At 42.8% G+C, this 22,003-nt stretch overlaps 1 protein-coding gene across 1 annotated transcript in view; it reads left to right on the top strand.

The window, feature by feature from the left end:
* The window catches only part of RARB (retinoic acid receptor beta), a gene marked incomplete at both ends in the record, with an annotated part of 427,229 nt that overhangs the window by 175,721 nt on the left and 229,505 nt on the right, over positions 1 to 22,003 (top strand). The gene's annotated exons all lie outside the window — the stretch shown is intronic.

Genomic DNA, 22,003 nt, shown 5'->3' with positions numbered 1-22,003 from the left:
TAGAAAAGATGGCCAGCACCATCTTTTCTAACATGAAGGAGAATGGTGAAGGAGAAAGGCTGGGTGGGAGAGGCAGATGGAAAAGAAAGTTCCTTGTTCCCATCTGAAAGTGTTTCTTTGAAATGTCTATTCATCTTCCAGAAAATGAAAGACAAAACAAAAGTCAGTTGGCTGTTACATCCCGAAGTCTGGAGTGAAGGAGAGAGGTTGAGAATGGATATCCAGTTTGGGAAGTCTTGGCATGTACATATATTTAAGGCTTTGGTCAAGATGAGATTTCAGAAAAATAAAGGGTTAGAGAGACTATGAGTCTGGGTAAAGAAAAGAACAAGCAATCCTAGGAGACTTAACTTGGGGTCTTCCATAGTTAAATTTCTACCAGATGAAATGTCAACTTAGGAAGTCAAGAGAGTTCAATGAGTGAGGAAAGTCCAGAAAAACAGGGAAGGACATTAGAAGGTCGATGGCAGACTGTTACACTTTTGAGGTGTTGATTTTTTTTCTTCTAAGTGAGATCTTATTTTTTTAATTTATTTTTATTGGTGCATTGTAATCATACATCACATTGGAATACAAGACTTGAGAGGATATACACGCACACATCATCCAATTAGCCCTCATCCAGTCCCCATCCCATTCCCTCCCCCTCCCTCCATCCCATGCTTGTTTGGTGATTAACTTTGATACATATGTTTATGTACCTCCTGCGTTTTAAAGAGGCTCCATCCTCCCCTATTCCATACCCTCTGATTGGTCACCTTAATTGCTTCACTATAGGGCCCTTTCTATAGCTTGACCTCTTCCTGTTGCCCGTTTCCTCCTAGTTATTGCTGAGAGGTGTTGATTTTTAAGTTGTAAAAAACAAGAAGTAATGAGAAATTGGCAGAATTAGAATTTTTGTGTTTTTGTATGTGTGGTACTAGGGATTCGATCCTACCTCTGAGCTACACTCAGATCTATTTTATTTTCAGTTTGAAACAGGGTCTCACTAGGTTGATGAGATTCTCACTACTTGCTGAGGCTGTCCTTGAACCTGGGATCCTCTTATCTCAGACTACCAAGTACTAGGTTTAAAGGTGTCCACCGCCACACCCGCCCAAGTTACTATATTAATGTTGAGAGAACTGGATGACGTCTATTCATCTTCCAGAAAATGAAAGACAAAACAAAAGTCAGTTGGCTGTTACATCCCTTGTTTCTTTACTAATCCATTTTAGTTCCGAGGTTTAGTCTTCAGTCAATTGCCTAGTGATCTCTTGCACTTAAAGAATGAATTGCGCCAGGAGTGGTGGTGCAGAATTGTAGTCCCAGCGTTCAGGAGACTGAGATAGGAGGATTGCAGTTTGCAGACAGACTCAGCTACTTACTTAGTGAGGCCCTCTGCAACTCAGTGAGACTCTGTTTCAAAATAGAATTTAAACTAAAAATAGGACTAGGGGTGTAGCTCGAAGATAGAATACTCCTTGGTTCCATCCTCAGTACCACACACAAAAAAATTCTTTTCATATGCTTGATATGCACATTTTTGGTGATGTTGTGTGTAGAGGGGGGTTGTTTTTGGTTTTGGTTTTGGTTTCTTTCTTTTTTTTTTTTATTTTGGTGGTACTGGAGATTTAACCCAAAGGCATTCCTCCAAGTTATATCCCCAGCCTGATTTTCTTATTTGGAAACAAGGTCTCGCTAAGTTGCTAAGACTGGCTTCGAACCTATGATCCTCCTGTCTCAGCCTCCGAGGTACTTAGGACTACAAGTGTATACCACCATGCCCAGCTGAGACCTAAATTTTTGGGTACTCTTCTTCTTTGGTAGTTGAAATAATGCTGGAAACTTCCTTCTATGGCCATGGCAAGAAACGGAGCACATGTTCTCCAACTTTGTAAGCCAGGCTTCTCCTATCATGACTTGACCCATCTCCAGAGAGAGAAGCCATCTATCTTTGTCTTGACTTGACATCCAGCCCACGTTGTCCAGAATGGAATGAACTAGGAATCAGAGTAGCTTACAAAGGAGAAGTCGAAGCAATTCCTGGCTAGATAAGAGTGCAGGGTTGGGAAACCATCACTTCAAATTAAATGCACAGAAAGAAAAAGCAAGGGAAGACCAGTACTACATTTAAGCCCTTGGCTCTATTTTGATATTCCATGCTCCTAATGTTCAAAGTCAAATTCAAACTGGAATACTACTTAACTCTCAGAATTTTAGGCAGAGTCCTGAGCAGGATGGTTGGTCAGGGTAGGAAGGTGGTGGACATGGCTGGATAGGAAAATTAGGGTCTGTGAGCAACATCTGGAGAACAGTCAGGCACACGGATACCTTCACACACTGCTCAGAGCATCAACCTAGAAACAGGAGCTGGGGCTTAGGAACTGGGGTGGAAGAGTTTCAGGACCAGTTGTCCCAGAGCAGGACTTTGCAGGAAGTTCACTGTCGGTAGGAAACAGACCTAGTAGAATCTAAAGGTGTGAATAGGGTTGAGAAAAGTCAAAAAGGGATATCAGAGTGTCTAGGTACTAACAATGGCAGAGCTTCCCTGTCATGCTTACACCTGAAAGGTGAAGGAAAAGTGACCAGACCCTAGAATATCTAGGGAGAGCCCCCCAGAAACTAGGGGACTTCAGTAACAATGGGCCAACCTGCTGTCCCTGCCTGGGATGGAGCTGGGGAAACAGACATCTCTACCCCAGTCTCCTTTGCCTGCTAGGCAACCACCAACCACAATTAGACTCGATGTTCACCTCGTGAACAGAAGAGCAGAAAATAGATCTGGAGGGGCAGAGGCATCCCCTGCAGGCTTCCTCCATATGACCCTTCAGCCGGCCTGTGTGGTCTGTGCTTCATAGTGGACAGGTGTCTTTCTTCAGGGTCTAAGACTTGAGAAAAAAATCAATCCACTCTGAGCAGTTCTCACCTTGACTTTGCCCATGGAAGAACTGGTCGACCACATACAAAGAAACATCATGGGGGAGACGATAAAATTATTTCTTCTCTTTTTCTAACCAGGGTATCTTCTGAAACTGACTACCTTTTATTTAATGCAGGGCACACTGATTACCCTTACAGCTGACACTATCCTCTACTGAAAACCCAAAGCAGGAAGGAATAAGCTGGTTTTCAGCAGTGAAAAACACATTACTCCCTGGCACTGGCCACCAAAACCATGTAACAGATGATCCGCCAGGTAGAAAGTAAAGCCTTGAAAACTATCCTACATCAGCATATTCTACCTCTGAAAAATCATTAGCTTCAAACAAAATAATAAATACAGGATCCTACAGAAAACCTAGGTACCCAACATCTTCTCAGTAGTAACCTTGTCATGGGAGCTGAATTACCTCATAATGATAATCTATTTCATGGCTCCAAACAGTGGGCATTGTAAGCCACATGACAGTCATCCGTTTTTAACTGTGATGGTTTCAAGATCAGTATTGCCATCCTGCTAAGAAGCTCTACAGTGATGTGTTGACGGCTGAATCTGGCTGAATCAGGCAAAGGAATCCATTTCTTTTAGGTCCCTCAGAGCCTATGACTATTTGTTGGGTTCGAAGGAGTCCTCCTCTACCATTTGATGGATAAATGGATGAAACAGGCTAACACCTATCGAATAAGGAATGCATATGCTTGAGGCAAACTTGGGCCTTCAGGGGAATGGGAGAATCTGCATTTCAGTATATCAGTCAACAGACGATCAACACATCCAGAAAGAATCTGCCTTCCCCCTTCCACTTCTGAATTCTCAACATGTGAATGTACATGTACCATGATCAAAATGGGCTCCTACTGTGTGCGGTCAGCTGCAGCTGATTAATTGTACTTTAAAAAAAAAATAAGAAAGAATGATTAAAAGCTAGGACTCTGAAGCCAGATACCCAGGACTCAAGTCTCCACCTACCACTTACTAGCTCTGTGGCCTTAAGGATTAGTGAACCACCCATGCTTTAATTTCCTCCACTATGACATGGGGATAGTGTTACATCTACCTCTTCAGGATTAATGAGGAATAAATGAGCTAATCTGGGTAGAACTCTTTAAACCACGCCTAGCCCACAGGGAGTACTCTGTAAATGTTAGCTCTTCCAATATTATTTTATTGCTGGTTTAATGCTGTGTTTTACTCTTTATTAAGAAAACCTCCAAGTCAAACTATTACTTCTATAGAATAGAAAATGGGTTTTTGTGCCCTTTGCTTTGTGTTCTGACCATTCCCTTTTGCTGTGATGCTACCTCCCTCCCTGCTGAGAAGCTCATGATCAAATAATCAGGGACCTGCCTGATGCATAACACACAGTAAGTGCTCTGTGAGTGTTCATGGGATGCATAGAGTCCAGAAGATACAATTCCAATCTGTCTCAAAATGCTTTCTTTTAGCCAGGCATGATGAAGCATGCTTGTAATCCCCACGCTTGGGAGGCAGAGACAGGAGGATCGCACAGGTTCGAAGCCAGCCTCGGCTACTTAGTGAGGCTCTCAGCAACTTAGTGAGACCCTGTTTCCAAATAAAGTATAAAATAGGTCTGGGAGTATAGCCCAGAGGTAGAAAGACCCTGGGTTCCACCCCCAGTACCACCAAAAAAAAAAAAAAAACCTGCTTTTTTGTTGTTGTTGTTCATGCAGAGTATATAAAAGAGAGGAAGTTTTTGTCAATGTAATTATCAGGCTTTAGGTCTCCAGGTATAACCCTTTCTGTAAGTCACCTTATAATCCACACCTTGTTTTGTGAAACCAAAGTCCTCCTGGGAGGGTCAACAGTACACCTGCTGTTCCTGAGTCTTTGATGCTTTGTTTTTGTTTGTGTTTTTTTTCGAAACAACTTTTGCTGACGGATGTGTGGAAATGTACCTGCCTATAAAATTCCCTACCTCCGTGACAGCTGTGTATAGCCAAGAAACCACACTATTTCTTTTCAGTTGGCATTAATGGACGCTTGAACTTTTCTCCCCAGATCTACCAGTTTCTGAATGTATCCAGCTGTCCCTAAAGCTGCTTGGCTCATTCTGTCCATTTTCGGGTTCCCACATCCCTGGTGGAAGCAATTCCAAAACAAATAGAGAAGGCATGCAGATCTAAATTTCCATTTCCTTCAGAAGGAAATGAGAACTACCAGGATGTCCCCAGTTAGGCACTGGTCCCATTCCAACCCCCCCCCCCAGGAGCCTACCCTGTACGCCACATGTAAAATATGGGCTCAGTAGACTGAGTATCTCATTTTATAATAATGAAAAAGACCTTGTTTTTCTCTTTTCAATTCATTATATTTGTATGTGGATGTGTGGGTGTTGATGTGTGTTCTGAAAAATACTGAGTCAGTGATTAATAACCTGTCTTGCTTTTGCGTTTTCTCTCACTGGCTTGTAGAGAAATAATGTGCCCTACAGATGTTTGGACAAATAGTACATTGTGTTAATGACAGACTCCGCTCAGACATGCCCCACAAAATGGAGCTTATCAGCAGTAAAAGAACAGGTACTCCTGGACTTTGTCTAATCCTTCTTTGCTTTTCTTGTTAGACTAAATACCAACCATTTTGAAAAGGGAACTCGACAAAACAGTGTTCAGAGCTGTGTATTGCTTTTATCTTTTAAAAGGCAGGCAGAGAAAGAAATGTGCAGATAAACAAATGTGGAGGCCCCCTTGACTGTCCCAAAAGAATGGGACATTATTGCATACCAGGTAGGGTACTGTGGAGACCAGCCTATCTCTTTATATAAATTGCTCTTTTTTAATTTTTGAAGTACATTAATAGGAAATAGGTTGTCTTGGGTAGATAAACATTACCACCCAAAGGTAATTAAGTCATCTTTTATAGCAAGTAGTTTCATTTAAAATAGGTGATTGATGATAACTGAAACTGTCTGGACTGGTTTATACAAAAGTTTAGTTGAGATTACAGAATGAAGGAAAAGGGTGGAGACACAATTTCTGAATTGAGTCATATTCCCTTGATAAGAAAATTCAAGCCAGGTTAGAGTTACCCATGAGAAGAACATGACTCAAATTTAGAACCTGAATTTAAAGTTGGCAGGGATCTTTGAGTCACTTAACCTAGTATCCATTTTTTGAACTAGTAAAAATTAGATCTTTGGGGTTCAGTCACATACCCAAGGTCCCATGGCTCATGGGTAGCAATAGCCAGAATCCACCTTATCTACAAGTCTTAGAAGTTTCCTAATTTGCTACTCACCACTTTTTCCCCACTCAAAAAAATTTGTTTAAATTTTAAAAAATATTTGTTAAGCACATACTAGACACAGGCACTAAAGTATGGCAATTTAGCTAAGAAAAAAAAAAAAGTCAAGCATGAGAGTTGATCACATTAGCCATCAAAGTTATGTGTTTCCATCCACAGAAGAGAGACAGCTGGAAAGCATTTGATCTTAACAATGACAATTAAAATGAACCTTATTTGAAGTTGCAAAAATCATGACGTTGCATTAGCAAGACTCCGGCATGCACGCACGAGGGCACTTTGCAGATGGCTTGCAGAGACTTGCTTTATGTAGGCACTTTTGGGAACAGATGGAACCCGCAGCCTCCCATGGTAAATGTGGGTTTATGGCACCACAGTCATAAGCCAGGCTGGCTCCCTCCTGCCCGGTGGGACAGCCGAAGTGGCGTGATACTTCTGACTTTCAAATCACAGACAAAGGAGACCTGAAAGGAATTCCCACACACACACACATACAGCGAGACCACTGACTTCATCCCGTCTCCCTGCGAGGTACCATTCATTCATGGGTGTTTGACCAATGCAATATCTATCTTTATCCAAACTTCATAAAGGGCAAATAAGGGTCACCCAGAAAGCTGCAAGATCGAGAGGCGAGCCCATCAGTTTAAATATTCTTTGCTGTTGTCATAAATTCCATATTTTCTTTTTCTTCCAACTTGTGTATTTAGCAAGCATGATACCCACCACCTCCCCCAACATATCTGTCCGCCCCCCCCCGCAAGTTCTAAGATTAGATAATTGAAGGAAAATGTATATATAATAGCGGCTTGGTGGAGACTCAGCTAATAGGTAACTTCAAGCTCTTTTATCTGTAAAACACCGATAAGGATGTGTTTCTTGCTTCATGACACAGTAGCACTTCACTATCTCATAAAGAAGCTATCAGAGAGGATAGCAGCTCAAGCGTAATATCAAACAACAGGGATCAATTAGTCAAACGCCGAAGCTGTTTCAGGGAACGTAGACTATCCTCTGTATGATGGTGTCTTCCCTAATTATTTAAGATCGCTTGTAAAATTGATTTTATGTAAACTCAACAACACTCGGCCGCAGCCAGCTCCTCGCAGGCAGCATAAGTTGGTGGGGATTTATTGACCTGTCGTTCACATGTGTTGCTTTACGACCACTTAATGGTCTGTTTAGATAGTCTTGGTGTGTACAAACTCCCCACCATCAGCTCGGAGCGTCACACGTTGACAGGTAGCTTCCTCGGAAATAAAATAGGGGACTCCAAGCCAGACAGATGGGGGCATAGAAACAAGCAATCATTCTTTTCCTTTTAGATGTAGGGTCCTCCTCCTCCAGAGCTGGGGCAGGACGTAAGCAGTCCGCGGTCTCTTCTTTCTGTTCTATCTTGAACATAGAAATATATGTAAATCATCTAATGTATATATAAATAATAATATATAATTTTATATGTAATACATAATTATATGTTATAAGTATTTCTAAAAATATATAATATATATAATTTTTAAATGTTAAACTGAAACCTAGCTTCAGGTCCTCATTTCCACCCTTCTTGGTAATAGGACACTAGGCATGTCAGATCATGTCTCTAAGACTCAGGCTGAAGAACTATGAGAGAGGGAGAGAGAGAGAGAGAGAGAGAGAGAGAGAGAGAGAGAGAGAGAGAGAGAGAGAGAACTCAATATCTGCTCAGTTCTGAATTTCTGGGAAAATCTTAGAACAAAATAGTTATATCATGCTATGCAAATTCGCGAAACGACACATTCTCTTTCTAAATTTCTTCACAGTCCTTAGCAAGCTTGCTTGGGAAACACTAAAGGCTGTTTGCCTTGGTGAGGGACAGAGATGCTCTCCCTGTTCTAGGTAGAGGCGATAACACAGCTCATGCGTCCAGGAAAATATATATATTATAATCACACTGCCGCTTTTATCTCATAACTAATGGTATGTCGTCGTATTTTAGTGAACAGAGTTTTTCTTTCTTAGTGAAGCAAGAAGAAGTAATGGTGCCACATTTTTAGAATCAGTGATTTTTTTGGGTTCCATAATATATAGCAACATGAGCTAAGGTTGGTGGCCCCCACCTGTAATCTCAGTTCTTCGGAGGCTGAGACAGGAGGATTGCAGGCTGGAGACCAGCCTCGGCAACTTAGTGAGACCCCCAGCAATTCAGTGAGACTGTGTTTCAAAATGAAAATAGAATAAGGCTGGGGATACAGTGCAGAGATAGAATGCCCCTGGGTTAAAATCCCTCTAGTAGACCCAAGTGTGGTGGTGTATGCCTATAATCCTAGTACTTGGGAGGCTGAGACAGAAGGGTCACAGGTTCAAAACCAGCCTTAGCAAGCCGGGTGTGGTGGTGCACGTTTGTAATCCCTGCGCTTGGGAGGTGGAGACAGGAGGATTGCGTTGGTTCGGAGCCAGCCTCACTGGCTTAAGAGACCCTGTTTCCAAAAAAAAAAAGTATAAAATAGGTCTGGGAGTGTAACCCGGAGGTAGAAGGGTTTCCAGGAACCCCAGGACCACCAAAAAAAGAAAAACAAAAACAAAAACAAAATAAAACAAAACAAAAAACAAAACCAGCCTTGGCAACTTAGGCTCTCAGCAACCTAGTAAGACCCTGTTTCCAAATAAGAAATAAAATTGGGCTAGGGGGTGTAGCTAGGAGGTAGAATACCTCTGGGTTCAATCCCTAGCAACACACACACACACACACACACACACACACACACGCATGCACACACACACGCATGCACACACACACGCATGCACACACACACGCCCTTCGTACAAAACAAAACACAGCAATCGGACTTCACCGTTAACTTTCCTCTGGGATTGAATAATTTCAAGGAAGGGGGAGATGGATCCCCAGCCCAGAGGACAGATCCTGAAAATCTGTCAGATCATGTGTCTAAGACTCAGGCTGAAGAACTATTGAGAGAGAGAGAGAGAGAGAGAGAGAGAGAGAGAGAGAGAGAGAGAGATAACTCAATATCTGCCCAGTTCTGAATTCCTGGGTAAATCTTAGGACAAAATAGTTATATCATGCTATGCAATTCGCGAAACAACACATTCACTAGATTCTAAATTTCTTCAGAGTCCTTAGCAAGCTTGCTTGGGAAACACTTATCCCATGATAAGCTGCGTGGATGGAAAGTGACCATTGGACTAGATTAGGAAAGGATAAATTTTGCAAGCTTCAAATTTAAAATGCAAGCATTTCCCGTTGCATCACAGAGGAAATGGAAAGGAAAGAATCTGACAGCTAATGAGAAAAGGGTGCGTGCGAGTTGCATGCCGCCCCTCCCCTCCCACCAGCCTTTGCCCCTCAGCCGGGATACCCAGCTCCTCAGGAGGTCGCAGAGACCAGCTCTCATGGGATGCGGGCCCTCGGGCTCCCAACAACATCATCCCTGCTCTGCCTTGCTCTGTACCCCTCGGGTGAACCCAGCTCTTAATCTAAAACAGAACGTTCAGAGTCTCAGGCTCAGCCACTGGCCTTCAAAGTGACCCCAGCTCAGTCCCGGGGCTGAGCGCTCAGCCTGCACGCGGGGTGAGCCTTCCGCAGGCCTGGGCTTTGGGGAATGCAGTTATGTGGCCACTTCCCTGACCCAGCCCCTGTCAACATGAATCCTTCCTTTCCGTTGAATTATTTCCCTCTCTTTCCTCCAACTGATTTGTCCCACATGCCAACCTTTAGTGAAACTTCTAGGGCTTGAGAAAAAATAAACAAGCGAGCAGGACCTGAGTGTTTGGGGTTGGGATGAAAATCAAATGGCATTTTCTATACTTGAAAATGGCAAAATTTCCTCAAGATAAAGGAGAATACAGCATAAACGCACAGTGATAATAACTACATTTGTGAATCTAGTTAATGGCATCTTTTGCCCCTCTCCCCCTACTAATGTCCCCTCCTTGATATTTCCTGAATTCTCTTCTCTTGACTAGTTTCTCTCTAAATTTCTTATTGCTATTTTCTCAGCGTATCTACCAGAGCTTAACTTTTATATCATGCATCTTTCATTTCCAGGGTTTTTGTTTGTTTGTTTCCTCCTATGGAATCCCTACTTCCCATGTTTTATCTGTCTCGACCTTTCCCTCAGGTTATTTTTTTACCCTTCTTCCTATTGCTTTTATTATTTTCTATTTCCTGTTTATTATTTTCCTTCCTCTACTCGGGTTTCCGTGTTTCTCTGTGTCAAGTCTTTTCCACGTCCTCTGTAAAATAATAATTATTGAGTCAATAATTATTCTCTAGATGACAGGGGATAGGAAATTGAGCAGCTATGCTCCCTCTGGTTACTGTGTATTAAAAACAAATGTGGCCGGGCGTGGTGGCGCACGCTTGTAATCCCCGCGCTTGGGAGGCAGAGACAGGAGGATCGCGCAGGTTCGGAGCCAGCCGCGCGCTGGCTTAGGAGACCCTGTTTCCAAATAAAAATGTAAAAATAGGTCTGGAAGTGTAGCCCAGAGGTAGAAGGGCTCCAGGAACCCCAGTACCAAAAAAACAAACAAAAAAAAATGTGCCCAAGGCTAATGTCCCAGCCGATTCAGGAGGCTCTTAAGGACGCCCCTCTGAAGGAACAGTGTCAATTCCCTTAGATAACATTGGAAAAGCAAAGGGTCTTTTGCAGGGAGAGATGACATAGTACAGTGATCGTCGCCTCCTGGCAGAGGTCCTGTGCTCAGACACCGACTCTGAGACATCCTTAAGCTGTGGCACCTTAACAAAAGTTACTTCTCCAGGCCGTACGGCTGTAGAGATGACCTTATAAATCTCCCTTATACAATTTTGTGAGGAGTAAATGAGTTAATATATTTAAGCACTCACAAAAATGCCTTGAGTGCTGTATGGGCCATGTATATACGTATTTATTATTACCATTTGCTTAAGTTACTCAAGTTGGTATCTGACTTAAGGAAACACTTTGCACGTATCCTTCTGAGATCAAGACTGAGAAGGTCCCTGAAGCTTTTCCTTGACCCTCAAAGTTCAACTCTTAGGCCAGCTACATCTGCAACATCTAGGAACCCAAGGATGACTCTACCTCCAAGCTATGCCCCCAGCCCTTTTTATTTTTATTTTTTTTTATTTTGTGGGGGTTCTGGGAATGTAACTCAGGAGCTTTCTACCTCCAGGCTATACTCCGAGACCTATTTTATATTTTATTTGGAAACAGGGTCTCACTAAGTTGCTGAGAGCCTCACTAAGTAGCTGAGGCTGGCTTCGAACCCTCCCAAGGGCGGGGATTACAAGCGTGCGCTACCACGCCCAGTTCTTATTTTTATTTTTAAACAGACTCCCAATAGGTTGCTAAGAATCTCCCCATGTTGCTGAGACTGCCTTCCAATCTGCAATCCTCCTGTCTCAGCTTCCCAAGTACCAGGATCATAGGGTGTGCACCACCACGCCGAGCTAGAACTTCTTCTCACTGCTTGGAAGTTGCTAACTTGTCTGGTCATTATCTGAAAAGAGTCTAGTAGCTCATGCTAATGTGCATGCTTTTGTGTGTGTATACACACGTGTGCACACACACACACACACACACACACACACACACACACCAAACTTTATTTATTATTATTTTCCATTAACCAACAGGGATAAGAACCAGTGGATAGACTCACAAAGAAAAGAGTTGCCTTCTGTGTTGGTTCGAGGCCTTGAGAACTCTCATTTTCTGTCTTTAAAAGCAAAAAGGCAGCTCCGATGGCGATGGTCCCGCATACCTGTGTCGTGACGGGGTGTCGGGAACTGGGGCAGGGACCTGCTCCTCAGCTCGCTCTCTTTAGAACCTTCGGAGCCCCAGCCCCGTCATTGCACCCACACACAGGACTGGCTCCCCATTCTCCAGAGTAAAGCTGACAGCTCTCCTCACTAGAGAACATACTTTCCTCTGCTCAGCGCTTGCATTGGCAGGACGTGGGCTGGCGTGTGATATATATGGCACCAGCGAGTTGGAGTTTATTCCACCTGTCTACATATCCAGAAAAGAGCAATTCCAAACAGTCTCACCTTTTTTATGCTTTTAAGGGTAGAAGGTCTGCTAGCCAAAAGCTGCTCATTCAGAAAGCATAAAAGGGCATAAGAAAAACATTGCTTACCCCAGAAATGTGCATGTCTTTCCTTCATTAGCAGGCTGTTAGTAAAGAAAGAACTGTGTAGGTGCACTGGTTTCAAACTACTAAGCGAAGCATAGCATCTATAGTTTGTTTTTTTGTTTGTTTGTTTGTTTTTTGTTTTTTTTGGTGGTACTGGGGTTCCTGGAAGCCCGTCTACCTCCGGGCTACACTCCCAGACCCATTTTTACATTTTTATTTGGAAACAGGGTCTCCTAAGCCAGCGCACGCGATTGGCTTCGAACCTGTGCGATCCTCCTGTCTCTGCCTCCCAAGCGCGGGGATTACAAGCGTGCGCCACCATGCCCGGCCTATAGTTTGTTTTGATATCAATGTATCTTGAATCTTTTCTTGTGGGGTCGTACACTGAATTATACCCCAGGGCCCCCACTATAGTTGGTCTCAGAAATATCTCCAAAGGACTATGTGGTAAATGCTCGGTCCTCAGCAAGATATTGCTGGACGGCTGTGGAACGTTCACGAAGCGGGATATGTTTGTAGCAAGAGGTCTTCAGATCACTGGGGTCTGTCCTTAAAGGGCAGGTGAAACACCAGCCCCTTCCTCTGCCTTACGGAGCACAGTGTTGCCACGAGCAACATAGCCTGCTGCCTCTCCACAAGCTCAAAGCAATGAAGCCAACTAATCACGAACAGCCCTCCCAAACAGGGAGCCAAAGTCAACGTCAGCTCTTTCTCTTTGTAAGCTGATTGTCTTGAGTATTTTGTTAGTGATAGAAAGCTGACTCACATAGACCTAAGAAATACTTGCAGGAAGAATACAGCAGACGCACCTCACGCCACACTTCCCCCTACTCACGATCTTACCCTTGTAGTTAACCACACATTTTGTGTGCATAATGGTCTAGTTGCACATTTCTTGGGCATTTCTGAAACGTGTCTTTCTTCTTGTCCTGTCCTCTTTATCAGATGTGATTTGTCCTGACTTCTTTACTTGCCAAAAGTCTCTAGAAAGAACCACATATTTTCATATTTTTTCACCTCACATTTAGGGAGCTCCGGTACCAAGCACCGGTCACTATGCAAGACAAAGATAATAAAAAGGTGGCAATCTAGTTCCCTGGATCCAAATTGGGTTCTGACAACTTCTAGCAGAATAACTTGGGGCATTTGACCTAATAAGCCAACCGTGGAGAACCATGAGAATTGTCCTTCCCTCTCTCAGTTCCCCATGGAGACATGAGAATGCACCTCTCATTTCCCTATAGCAAATACCCTCCTGTTCTTGCACACCTTCTGTTGAACTGAAAAAGACTTGAAGCCATTCTCACGGACTCCCTCTGGGAGGACTTGTGTCTTCCACTTAGGATTATGAGGGGCCACCGGCTGGAGGTCCAACACCCTTGCCCAGCCCTTGACTTCAAGCTCAGCTACATCCAGGAATGGTGTAGAATTCAGTGTGCCACTGCCAAGCCCAGCCCTGAAGATCCACCCTGGGCTCCCACTTTCTCTCTTGAGCATCTCTGTTACTTCCCTGAGAAGGGCTTCCTCGTCAGCCTGGTCCCCACATGGCGCATAGATGGAGTGGGCCTCGGTTTCCCTCATTGCAAGAAGCCTGGACTGCAGGTTAAAGCAGAGCCACCCAGTCGGGATTGGTCAGCTTCCCGCACTGACATAATAATAGTAAATAACCGAAGATTGCTGTTTGCCACTGAGTTGGTTTTGTGGCATGACACAATGGCCCCGTTTCCACCCTGCTGTCTCCCTGCATCTACCATCCTCTCTACAAGGCTCGAAAAGTGGTCTCAGTGGGACCTGCAACCTACTGTATCCTCCCCAAACCAGGGCCAAAGCTCTTGGTCTAGAGCAAACACATGACCCAAAAGGGACAAGCAGAATTCTTACACCAAGACCAGTTGTTAAGCCCCGAAGGCAGGCCTGGGAGGGGCCCCCATTTCAGCTCTCCTCAAGCTTATTGGTTTCACATTCAGTCCGGTCTTAGTAGCTAAGCCAGTGTCTAATAAGTTTCTTTTTAACTTGGGGTGATCTGAGTTGGGATTCTGTTCTTTGTAACCTTGAAGAATCCAGAGAGAGAAAAAAGAACAGTACAATCTGGTGAGGCTGCGCCAGGGGCAGAAGGTGAGAGCACCTGACCCATGTGGGACTTCAGAGATGCTTCCTGGGTAAAGAACAGTAAAGCTGGAACCTGAAATTTGGCCAGAAGCCCAGAGGCTGGAGGTCACGGCGAGAAATAAGGTCGGAAGGTCATCGAGGGCCAGTGCAAGAGGGTTGTGTAAGTCAGTTGAAAGACATGGGTCTGCCGGGTGGTGGTGCATACCTATAATCCCAGTACTTGGAAGGCGGAGACAGGCAGGTCACAGACTCGAGAGCAGCACACAGTAACTTAGCAAGACTCTTCACAAGTATTTAAACACAAAAATTTTAAAGGGCATAGGGTGTGTAGCTTGGAGGTAGAATGACCCTTGGGTCCATCCCCAGTATCCCCCCACACACACACACATGAAACTAAGTGGAATAATTTGGGTGTTAGGTATGCATTATTGATTGACTTTAATAGAGGAATAGTAGCCTGTGTGTGTGTGTGTGTGTGTGTGTGTGTGTGTGTGTGTGTGTGTAGTACTGGATATTGAACTCAAGGGCATTCTACCTCTGAGCTACACCCCCAGCCCTATTTTATTTTATTTATTTATTTTATTTTATTTTTGGTGGTACTGGAGTTCCTGGAAGCCCTTCTACCTCTGGGCTACACTCCCAGACCTATTTTTACATTTTTATTTGGAAACAGGGTCTCCTAAGCCAGCGCGCGTGGCTGGCTTCGAACCTGCGCGATCCTCCTGTCTCTGCCTCCCAAGTGCGGGGATTACAAGCGTGCGCCATCACGCCCGGCCACCCAGCCCCATTTTATTTGTTGTTTTGAAATAGAGTCTGGTAGATTGCTAAGGCTGGCCTCAAACCTGCAGTGCTCCTATTTCAGCCTCCCAAGCACTGGGATGACAGATGTACATCTGCCACCACGCCTGGCTTATAATTCTGGCCAGGGGTGTAGGCTGGAGTCAGAAAGCCAGCTGGGAGGCTGTCAGAATCGACCATGGATGCAATGGAGGTGCCCCGCCTTTCAGGCAGAGGCCTTGGACTGTCACACGGGGCTGTTCAAATCTGTGAGCAGTATTTGTACATCGAACTGAGAATTACAGAATTGAATTTTCTAAGATTCCCTTGGAGAGGAGTGTGCATTGCGTTCTAGGTAGGGTTGTGAGGACGGTGCCTCCGTAATCCTCTAGTTCCGCAAATGTCCTCCCGGGAGACTCTTCTGAGCAAGTACATCCCCGGCTGTCTCCGCCCTCGGGCCACCAACTCCTCCTCATCGTTCAAGACCTGCCGGGTGCTACGTTTGCCCAGAATAAAATGCTTCTCATTTCCTTACCTAGTAGCTGTCAGAGCCTGAAATTTCACTCTGTAGGCGTAAGCAATTTTCCCAGTAAATACGGCTCCCTCTCGTTTGTTATCTGTAGAAGCAGTGAACAGCAGCACTGTGGCCACTCATCTCTTCTCTAAAAGCAACAGCTAAACACCAGTTCTGCCGGAGCGCAAATGTATCCTGAGCCCCAGTCACTCTGGAGTCAAGTGCTTTGGGGGGTTTTAATAGGCTTTCCAGAAGTCCTCCGAATGAAGACATAGCTTGATGATATAAAGTAGCGAGAGTGTAGCTAGCAGAGAAAAACAGTTCTGTTGCCTGGTCAGACAGGGAAACGCTGGTTTGAGGATAAAGCAGGATCCAGCTTTAATTTTTATTTTATTTTATTTTATTTTATTTTATTTTATTTTATTTTGGGTATCAGAGATTGAACCACTCCGGGGCATTTTATCTCTGACCCACACCCCTAGCCTTTTTTATTTTTTATTTGGAAACAGGATCTTGCTAGGTCTCACTTGCTGAGGCTGATCTTGAACCTGCGGTCCTCCTATCTCAGCCTCCCAGGTCCTGAGATTCTAGGTGTGCAGTATTTATTGAGGTTGCTGAATTCAAAAGAAAGACTTGAGGGGAAATAGATGGGCAAAATCTGATTTCACCCACGGTGGCCTCTTTCCTAGAGCACCCAGGGTGCAAAACTCATTTGCTGGATTTATATTCAAGAACTGAAGTGGGGAGGAAATGAAGCCAGAAAGAAAAAAAATTAGAGTTTCTAGCCAGATATAGTGGCATGCATCTGTAATCCTAGTACTTGGGAGGTTGAAATAGAAGGATGGCAGATTCAAGGCCAGCCTCAGCAACTTAGACTCTCTTTCAAAATAAAACAGAAGCCGGGCGTGGTGGCACACGCTCGAAATCCCAGCATGTGGGAGGCTGAGACAGGAGGATCTGGGTTGTGGACAGCCTCAGCTACTAAGTGAGGCCCTTTGCAACTCAGTGAGACCCTGTTTTAAAAATAAAGAATAGAAAATCGGGCTGGGGGCGTAGCTCGGAGGTTGAATGCCCCTAGGTTCCATTCCCTGACCCACAAAAATAAATGAAGAAAGAAAGAATAAAAAATAAAGAACAGAAAATAGGGCTGGGGTGTAGGTCGGAGGTAGAATGCCCCTGGGTTCCACTCCCAATACCACAAAAAATAAATAAATAAATAGATAAATAAATAAATAAATAGGGCTGGAGTGCAGCTCAGAGGTAGAATGTCCCTGGGTTCAACCCCCAGTACTCTTACTACTAATAATACTACAAATAATAATAACAATTATTATTATTAATAGCAATAATAATAATAATATAATGATAATGATTGGTTTCTAGATTGTTGGGCAATTATTCATTCCAGATTTTATAGCACTGCCCTCTCATTTATAGCATCTTCTGTGCCTTTCTTTAGTGTAGGCAAGAATCAGTCGTGTTCCAGGCCACCTCCCCGCCTGTCCCCTGAACACAGGAGGGCTTTGGCTTTGAAGCGCCATCTCCATGGCTGCCGAGAGGGCACCGAGGCTCACCTCCAGGTCCTCCGCCCCAGGTCTTGGGATCTCCCCCCCCCCCCCCCCCGCACATAATGAGGTGTCATTTCGGCAAGGTCTGTGTTCCCACCCTCCTGCCAAAGCAGCTTTTGTGTTTTGTGTCAAAATAATCACTTCCCAAACACTGATGGTAAGGCTTAGACATATTCCTGCTTTATTCTTAGAGAATAGTTTTTTGTTTTTTTTTTTAAAAAAAAAAAGGAAAAAAGGAAAGTGTTAAATGTTTAACCTGGATTGATGAGTTTTGCTAAAACTATTGGAGAAAATGCAAACTTTCTTAGAGATGTAAATCACTGGGATGATTCCCACCCACCCCACCCCCCTATTGATTTTTGGATGCGGTCGATGATTACAGCAGACAGAAGACTAGGTGGAAGATAAAGAAATGAAAGGCCGCATTAACCTCTAAATTTTACCTATATGTTGTTTTTTGACAGTGAAATACTATAATTAACCCAGACTAGTTTTCCAAAGATTTAATTTTTTGCTGATGCTCAATAGTATTGCAGAAAAGCTGATTCCTAATTATTACATACAGCATTGCATAAATTTCTCCCTAATTAAAAAGACCCTAAATTCTAAATAATCAATTTACAAAGACATATGGCTTTGAAAAATTAGACATTTAATTTCTCAAGATTTATTAGTCATTTGTACCATAGCTAATTAATTATGGTTATAATCCCATCGCAGTCACAGCAGAGATTGATCTCATGATATGATTGCAGATTCATTTTGATATGCCTCCTTTAATATCAGAGCATTATAATATACTTAGTTTCCCAGCCCGTTCCTAATTATGCTTGAAAGCATTGGTTTAATGAAAGATAAGAGAGCTTGATAAGTGTGCCATCAGAATTTATTTGAAAAACTACTTTCAACATGAAACAAACAAATTGCTTTTGGCCCAGGCAAAATGGAATTTGCAGTTGGCAATAAATGAAGACAGAAATGCCTTGAAATTACACAGAGTTTCCCACCGATGATGGTGACAATTCAGAGAGCCGAGCCTGAGAAAGTGGTTTTAACAGCACCAGAGAAGCCTGCTGACAGAATTGAACAGACCCCCACCTGAACAGCAATGCTGGCGTAAATGCTCACAAGTGCAATGGAGAGACAGGAAAGTTTCCTTTCTATCTCCTTTATCAGTGCATTTCTAGGCATGGGAAATAAAACTTGACACTATTTAGAATATCACCAGGTCTTTTTCCATGAAGCCATGTATGGGGGGGGTGGGAGTCAAGAGTACTTCATCTTGATAGTAGAAAAACACCACTGGTCCAGTTCATTGAGTAGAGACACAGGAGCCTGGCGCCTTGGCGTACACCTGTAAACCCACAATGTTGGAGACTGGGACAGGAGGATTGCAGGAGGATCACAGCGTCAGCTACTTATTGGGGCTCTGTTTCACAAAATAAAATAAGTGAATGAATGAATGAATGAATGAATGAATGAATGATGCGGAGGGTATAGCTCAAAGATAGTATGTCCCTGAATTCAATCCCTAGTATGAAAGAAAGGAGAGGAGAGTATGAAAGAAAGAAGAAGAAGAAGAAGAAGAAGAAGAAGAAGGAGGAGGAGGAGGAGGAGGAGGAGGAGGAGGAGGAGGAGGAGGAGGAAGAGGAGGAGGAGGAGGAGGAGGAAGAGGAGGAGGAGAAGGAGAAGGAGGAGGAGGAGGAGGATTAGGAGGAAGAGGAGGAGGAGGAAGAGGAGGAGGAAAAAAGAAGGAGGAGGAGCAAGAGGAAGGAGGGAAAAAGGAACATTGTAGTCTTGTATAAAGGCAAGTAGTTGAAGAAGACACTAACACAGATAGGGTAGCAAGATTGAAGGTTCAAAATAGGTGTTAAGGAACTTTGAGAAGTTTGGGTTCTTCGGGGCTGGTCTGATTCTGTCTCCTCTAGATTCATTATGTTGAAACTTAATCCTCAGTAGGATGGAATTAGGAGGTGGGGCCTCTAAGAGGTGGGGCCTTTAGGAGATGAGCTTTTAGAAGGTGGGGTCTTAGGAAGTGGTTAAGTTTTGAAGGCTCAGGAATGGGATTAGTACCTTATAAAGGAGGCCCCAGAGAGCTGGTTTGCCCGTCTACCATGGCAGGACACCAGACTATACTGTCTATGAGCAAGAGGCCCTCACCACTCAATCCCTGGGAGTCCCGTCTCCACCGCCGTAAGAACACATTTCTGTTGTTCATTGATTATCCAGGCTATGGTATTTTGTTAGGACAGTCTAAATAGACTAAGACTTTGAGTAAAAGGTAACCCGTGGAATGAAGAAAGACCGAAGGCCGCCGTGTGGATATTAAAAGACACATTACTCTTTCCTCTTAAAAAAATACTATAGGTCTAACGCATGTAGAAGAAATCTACATCAAAGAGAAAAACCAAACAAAAACTCTATTATGTTCATCAGGGTTAGATTACACAATAATAAATGCCATCATGGAAGGAAAAAATATACTATCACTTTAAATATTGCTCTTTTTAGCCAGGTGTGGTGGTGCACACCTGTTATCCCAGTATTCGGGAGGTTGAGACAGGAAGATCACAGATTCTAGGCGAGCCTCAGAAACTTATGAGGACCTCAGCAACTTGGTGAGACTCTGTTTCAAAATAAAAAATAAAAAGGTCTGGGGGTATAGCTCAGAGGTAGAATGCCCTTGGATTCAATCCCTATTAACACACACACACACACACACACACACACACACACACACACACAGTTGCCTTTTGTGAGTATTTCATTACATGTACAATAAGTTTCCAACATACATTTTTTCAAAAAACATTTATTTAGCTTTTGATAGGTGCAGATCATCCCAATCCCATTAAGCCCTCTGTGACTATAATAGTCAGACTTTTTCTGGTATTTTTCAGTAAAACAGGCATAATTTTGGTAATAGTTTTGTATTGGTTTATCTCAATGCTTTTCACTTTGCAAGCCCAATACTGAATTTATTTAAAAAGTGTTCTTTCCCTCGTTACATTCCATACTAAAATAAGGTTTCCTATGTCCATAGTTAGAGATTGGAATTACTCATATGACTTTGAAATAGTCCTTTAATCTGACTGGACTGTAGTTTCCTCATTTAGAAAATAAATCCAATTCCTAACCCTTCACCAGCTCAAAATATGTGTCATTTTTTTTTAAATGAGTTGGCTTTTCTGATTAGAAAACTTACCCTTATATACAATATAATGACTGGCTGATATAGTCACTAGCTGGTTATAACTTTTATAACTTTTATATAATCTTCAAACTTATAACTTTTCCTATATCCATTAGCTAAAATAGAGGCTGAAGTTGAAGGTAAACCTTTCAAGTAAAATTTCCCCCAACTTTAGATTTGGATATTAGATAGTCTTATATGAAATTTGTTCTCATTTTGTTGATATGTTCATGTACTCATTTCTGCCAAAATAAAAGGCAGAAAAGCTCCAAGTTTGGGGGCTCGCTTAAAGCAATGTGACCAGGCACCTTCCCATCCCCCCTGAGTTATTTGGTGCTGGCTTCTGAACTCAGGCTGTGCTTTAAAGGCTGGTCTATCACCATTAACTGTACGAGCTACATCACCACCCCAGATGCTGCAACATAACTCCCATTATTATCGATAAAAGTTATACTACTATACCAAGGGGAAAGAAAGGCCACAATAAGGCTTTTAAAAAGCTATTTAATATATCAGCTTTCACAAAGATAGACGGCATCACTAAGACAAAACAAGAAAAGATGTGCCCAACTTTACAAGCTATTGGCACTGTTAATCATATTTTGAAATATTGCTGGCATATATCTTGGAAAACACAACACCATTGCCATATTTCCAGTGGGAGAGATGACAGTTTTAATGCTGAGATACACTGATAATTCCAAGCCCTCTTCTCCCCTCCCCTAACATGGAAGGAGATTAAACAACCAGGTGTTGTACAGAAACTAAAATCTTAAAATGTAATACTATTAAATTCTTCCACATTTCATTATAAAGATACTATAAAATTTCACTAAACAACTACCTACACATGTATGTGTTTTCATGTATGTGTATAGATATATACTCTATAAAGTTATCTATATTTGTACATATTTAACTTATATTTATAAATGTCATAAATTTCTTTTATATATGATTTTAGGTGGACTCATGAAAAGGAAAGTTTATTAAAATAATCAGGTTTTCATTTATACATTGTCCAGTTTTTAAACGTGGCGTAGTAAACACTTAAAGTGCCTGGATCACTAGACTTCAGAGCTTTTCTATTCATTGTTTTGGTCTTCCATTTCTCTGCAGTGGGTAGGACACACACATTTCTGCCCATTTTACAGATAAGAATTGTGAACTTCATATCATGCCTAAAGTCCCCAAATTATATGTGGCAAGAGCAAGGTGTGGTTCTGATGTACTTAGAAAATCAAGATTGTCTTCACTATACCATCCTGGTTTTGCAACATGAGATCATTTTTACCAAAAGGTAGATATATAGACAGGATCCAGGAGGACATATGTTTCTTATCATAATTCCCATATCACTGTGATGCTTCACCAAGCAATAGAGCTTCCTGGACTTGCTGTTCATTGATTTAATAAAATCCTTTTCTCTAGCTTCAGTTAAAATGTTAACCTTACTAAAAGGATTTTTATTTTCCTCAATGCAGCAAATGTGTCCATTGAAACGATACCCTCTGCCAGACTCCCTTGCAGCTAGGGGT

The sequence above is a fragment of the Muscardinus avellanarius genome, assembly GCF_963383645.1.
Source record: "Muscardinus avellanarius genome assembly, chromosome: 18".
Lineage (NCBI taxonomy): Eukaryota > Metazoa > Chordata > Mammalia > Rodentia > Gliridae > Muscardinus > Muscardinus avellanarius.
This window is presented reverse-complemented; position numbering and strand designations above follow the sequence as displayed.